Here is a 5,855-nt window from a genome sequence, read left to right as displayed (position 1 = left end):
CTCCTTTCTTCTGACTAGTCCCATTGTTCACAGGATTCCTTTCAGAAGTGTACATGAATTGGTTATTTGCAACCATTTCAATTAGCTCTTGAGCTTCTGTAGGCGTCTTCTTTAGATGAAGAGATCCTCCAGCAGAGCTATCCAAAGACATCTTGGACAGTTCAGAGAGACCATCATAGAAAATACCTATGATGCTCCATTCAGAAAGCATGTCTGAGGGACATCTTCTGATTAATTGTTTGTATCTTTCCCAAGCTTCATAGAGGGATTCACCATCCTTCTGTCTGAAGGTTTGGACTTCCACTCTAAGCTTACTCCATCTTTGTGGTGGAAAGAACTTTGCCAAGAAGGCATTGACTAGCTTTTCCCAAGAATCCAGGCTTTCTTTAGGTTGTGAGTCCAACCATATTCTAGCCCTGTCTCTTACAGCAAAAGGGAATAGCATCAGTCTATAGACCTCAGGGTCTACCCCATTAGTCTTGACTGTGTCACAGATTTGCAAGAATTCAGCTAAGAACTGATGAGGATCTTCCATTGGAAGTCCATGGAACTTGCAATTCTGTTGCATTAGAGAAACTAATTGAGGCTTAAGCTCAAAGTTGTTTGCTCCAATGGCAGGGATAGAGATGCTTCTCCCATAGAAATTGGGAGTAGGTGCAGTAAAGTCACCCAGCACCTTCCTTGCATTGTTGGCATTGTTGTTGTTTTCGGCTGCCATGTGTTCTTCTTCTTTGAAGAATTCGGTCAGGCCCTCCAAAGAGAGTTGTGCTTTGGCTTCTCTTAGCTTTCTCTTCAAGGTCCTTTCGGGTTCAGGGTCAGCTTCAACAAGAATGCCTTTGTCTTTGTTCCTGCTCATATGAAAGAGAAGAGAACAAGAAAATATGGAATCCTCTATGTCACAGTATAGAGATTCCTTGAGGTGTCAGAGGAAGAAAAATGGAAGACAGAAGTAGAAAATTCGAACTTATCAAAGAAGATGGAGTTCGAATTTTGCATTAAGGAATAGAGTTAGTCCAAAAATAGAAGGATGTGAGAAGAAGGGAAGTAATTTTCGAAAATTAAGTAAAAGATTTTGAAAACATTTTTGAAAAACACTAATTGATTTTCGAAAATAAAAGTGGAAAAGAAATCAAGTGATTTTGAAAAAGATTTGAAATTAGAAATCAAAAAGATATGATTGAAAACTTATTTTGAAAAAGATGTGATTGAAAAAGATATGATTTGAAAACAATTTTAAAAGATATGATTTGAAAACAATTTTAGAAAAAAGATTTGATTTTAAAAATTAATGACTTGCCTAACAAGAAAAGATATGATTTAAACATAAAACCTTCCTCAACAGAAAAGGCAAAAAATGTTCAATCAAATCATTAATTGTTAGTAAGTATCAATGAAAAAGGAAAGAAATTGATTTTGAAAACATTTGATTGAAAAGATATGATTTGAAAAAGATTTGATTTTGAAAAACTTTGAAAACTTGAAAAAAATTGATTTTGAAAACAAAATCTTCCCCCTTTGCCATCCTGGCGTTAAACGCCCAGAATGGTGCACATTCTGGCGTTTAACGCCCAAACTACTACCCTTTTGGGCGTTAAACGCCCAACCAGGCACCCTGGCTGGCGTTTAAACGCCAGTCTGTCTTCTTCACTGGGCATTTTTGAATGCCCAGCTTTTTCTGTGTGATTCCTCTGCAGTATGTTCTGAATCTTCAATTCTCTGTATTATTGACTTGAAAAGACACAAATTAAAAATATTTTTGGATTTTTAATGATGAGGAATAATCAAAATGCAACTATAATCAAATAACAATGCATGCAGGACACCAAACTTAGCAGTTTGTATACTATTGACACTAACAAAATAAGAATGCATATGAGAAACAACAAAACACTCAAGTCAATAGAATTCAAAGATCAAAACAAGGAAATTATCAAGAACAACTTGAAGATTAATTAAGACACATGCATAAATTCGAAAAATGCAAGAAGAACAGAAACATGCAATTGACACCAAACTTAAGATGAGACTCTAGACTCAAACAAGAAAAATTTTTTTTTTTTTGGATTTTATGATTTTGTAATTTTTTTTGGCTTTTTTTTTCGAAAATTAAGTGGAAAAGAAAATAAAGGTATCAAAATTCTTAATGAGAATTCCAGGAATCATGCAATGTTAGTCTAAAGCTTTAGTCTAAAGGAATTAGACATAGCTAGCTAAGCTTCAGCAGGACATTGCATTCAAGAGCTAAATTGATGATGATCAATCAGCTTTGGTGATGATAAGAACATCACCTTGAAACACTAGAATTCATTCTTAAGAACTCTGAAGAAAAATAATACCTAATCTAAGCAACAAGATGAACCATCAGTTGTCCATACACAAGAACAATCCCCGGCAACGGCGCCAAAAACTTGGTGCACGAAATTGTGATCACTACAACTTCGCACAACTAACCAGCAAGTGCACTGGGTCGTCCAAGTAATACCTTACGCGAGTAAGGGTCGATCCCACGGAGATTGGTGGTATGAAGCAAGCTATGGTCATCTTGTAAATCTTAGTCAGGCAGACTCAAATGGATATGGTGATGAACGAAAATAACATAAAAGATAAAGATAGAGATACTTATGTAATTCATTGGTAGGAACTTCAGATAAGCGCATGAAGATGCCTTCCCTTCCGTCTCTCTGCTTTCCTACTGTCTTCATCCAATCCTTCTTACTCCTTTCTATGGCAAGCTCGTGTAGGGTTTCACTGTTGTCAGCAGCTACCTCCCATCCTCGCAGTGAAAGCTAATGCTCATACACTCTGTCACAGTGCGGCCAATCACCGGTTCGGTTCCCTCCCCTGCCGGAATAGAATCCCTCTTTTGCGTCTGTCACTAACGCCCAGCAGGTTACAAGTTTGAAGCACGTCACAGTCATTCAATCATTGAATCCTACTCAGAATACCACAGACAAGGTTAGACCTTCCGGATTCTCTTGAATGCCGCCATCAGGTCCTGCCTATACCATGAGGATTCCGGTTAAAGAATCCAAGAGATATTCACTAAGCCTCAGATGCTTGTAGAACAAGAATGGTTGTCAGTCACCTTGTTCATAGGTGAGAATGATGATGAGTGTCACGGATCATCACATTCATCAAGTTGAAGAACAAGTGATATCTTGGACAAAGAACAAGCGGAATTGAATAGAAGAACAATAGTAATTGCATTAATACTCGAGGTACAGCAGAGCTCCACACCTTAATCTATGGTGTGTAGAAACTCCACCGTTGAAAATACATAAGAACAAGGTCTAGGCATGGCCGAATGGCCAGCCTCCCAATGATCTAAGAACTAGATGTCCGAAGATAAAAATACAATAGTAAAAGGTCCTATTTATAGAAAACTAGTAGCCTAAGGTGTACAAAGATGAGTAAATGACATAGAAATCCACTTCCGGGCCCACTTGGTGTGTGCTTGGGCTGAGCAATGAAGCATTTTCGTGTAGAGACGTTTTCTGGAGTTAAACGCCAGCTTTCATGCCAGTTTGGGCGTTTAACTCCAAGTTTTATGCCAGTTCCGGCGTTTAACGCTGGAATTTCTTGAGGTGACTTTGAACGCCGGTTTGGGCCATCAAATCTTGGGCAAAGTATGGACTATTATATATTGCTGGAAAGCCCAGGATGTCTACTTTCCAACGCCGTTGAGAGCGCGCCAATTGGGCTTCTGTAGCTCTAGAAAATATACTTCGAGTGCAGGGAGGTCAGAATCCAACAGCATCTGCAGTCCTTTTGAGTCTCTGAATCAGATTTTTGCTCAGATCCCTCAATTTCAGCCAGAAAATACCTGAAATCACAGAAAAACACACAAACTCATAGTAAAGTCCAGAAAAGTGAATTTTAATTAAAAACTAATAAAAATATAATAAAAACTCAACTAAAACTACCAAAAACATACTAAAAACAATGCCAAAAAGCGTACAAATTATCCGCTCATCATGCCCCAGGCACAAAGCTGGCACGGTTCTGGCACAACTCTCTGGAAAATAGCTGGGCATTGGGTGCAGCACAATCGGCGCGCCCGCACACATCACGCACACGCGTGGATGGCATTTTCTGGAAAATCGGCGCATACGCGCCAAGTGCGCCTACGCGCAAGGGGTTATTCTGCTAAAGATTTTCTAAGTTAAAAGCTGCAAAATTCACAGATTTAAACCCCAATCTTCCAACGGACATAACTTCCTCATTTTAAATCATTTTTCACCCGTTCTTCGAACGGCATGGACATCCCGGATCTAATTTCATTTCTAAACAAATTTGGCACAAAATGGAGATCCGTAGTCCAAGTTATGTCCCGTCAAAATATGCCCAAAAACCATATTTTCATACAAAACCACAAGGTGCCATTTTCAAACAAGTCATTTTCAACTCTTTTCAAAATCAATCAAAACATGCCAATTTCATCCCTTTTCTTTGAAATCAATCAAAATATATCAAATTCAACATCAAACCTCCTCAACTCACACATTGAGACTTTACCACACTTTACCAAAATCACTATCTCATCATTTTAACCCACTTCACCCAAGTGGCCTCAAACTCAAACACATTGACATATCATATACTCTTCCTCATGCCAATTTTCAACAACACCAATTCTAATAAATCATTATTGTACTCAATCAATATCATACTCACCATCAACATGGTTCAACCCACAATTCAACCATAACCAATCATCAAGCATATATCACAACATGCATATTTCTCATACATCATACCATCAAGGCATCAATAATCATCATCACATATATGACCACATCATATATCTCAATCATTTAACAACATCAACCATTCAATGCCTATCTTAGGGCCTCTAGCCTAAGTATTTCCTACCACATTACATATTAGATACGGGAAACCGAAACCATACCTTAGCCGATTTCCCAAGCTCAACCGGAGCACTTCCAAATCACTTATCCACAAGCTCTCAAGGCCTCAAAACCTCCAAGAACAGATTTTTCACCACCAAGTCCCTTCTTAAGCTTTCCAAAATCACCAATCAAGCTCCAATATTCACACATACACAACCTAAGCCACAATCATCATACCCATACACAACATCTCAAAACCCAAACATCATAGAACAACAAAATTATACTAGGGTTGAGAATCTTACCACACCCATGGTCCAAGGAAACAAGATTAATCTTCTCCTTCAAGAGAGTTGGGTCCTATAACATCAAAGAGCCCAAAATCTCAACATTTTTGCTCATAAAAATCGAAAACAAGGCTGGAATTTCGAAGAGTAAAACGTGGCTTACCTCAAGATTAATTGTATGGGTTTTGTAGAGCTCTCCGCGGTGAACGCGTGGCCACAAATGGTGCGGCAATCGGAGCTCTAGATCAAAAGTTATGGTGGTTTGAAGATCAAGTGAGAGATAGAAGTTTGAGAGAGTGTTCTTCCCCCATTTCCTCTCTTTTCAGCGTGTTTTGAGTGTTGTGAGAAGAGACAGTGCTGAAAACTAGGGTTTTGGTTTAGTTATGTTGGGCCAAGGGCCCACTTTGGGTCCGGTTGGCCCGGTTTGGCCCGTTCGGTCCAATCTTGGTCCGAATTCTATAAAATTGGTACCAAAATTCTCGTCTCAGTCTCCTCTATCACATTTAGCCATAAAAATCACATTTTAGGCTTTCTAGAATAAATTCTCATTTATGGGTTAATTAGCCGTTAATTAACCGGGTTTTACATTCTACCCACCTAATTGGGAATTTTGCCCACAAAATTCAAATGTAATTACCTGAGAATAAATGCGGATAATCCGTTCGCATCTCCGACTCAAGTTCCCAAGTGTGTTCCTCAACACCGCCTCGACTCCATG

General features: G+C 38.8%; 1 non-coding gene across 1 annotated transcript; it reads left to right on the top strand.

Annotated features, from left to right (window-relative positions):
- The first annotated feature begins 205 nt into the window (after window positions 1-205).
- Window positions 206-313, top strand: LOC130952273 (small nucleolar RNA R71). Its single transcript, XR_009074454.1, has one exon. It is a non-coding gene; the product is annotated as a small nucleolar RNA R71 (small nucleolar RNA).
- Window positions 314-5,855: the final 5,542 nt, after the last annotated feature.

Source organism: Arachis stenosperma, chromosome 9 (assembly GCF_014773155.1).
Source record: "Arachis stenosperma cultivar V10309 chromosome 9, arast.V10309.gnm1.PFL2, whole genome shotgun sequence".
In the NCBI taxonomy this organism is placed as follows: domain Eukaryota; kingdom Viridiplantae; phylum Streptophyta; class Magnoliopsida; order Fabales; family Fabaceae; genus Arachis; species Arachis stenosperma.
The sequence above is the reverse complement of the archived record's forward strand: the minus strand, read 5'-3'. Positions and strand labels throughout refer to the sequence as shown.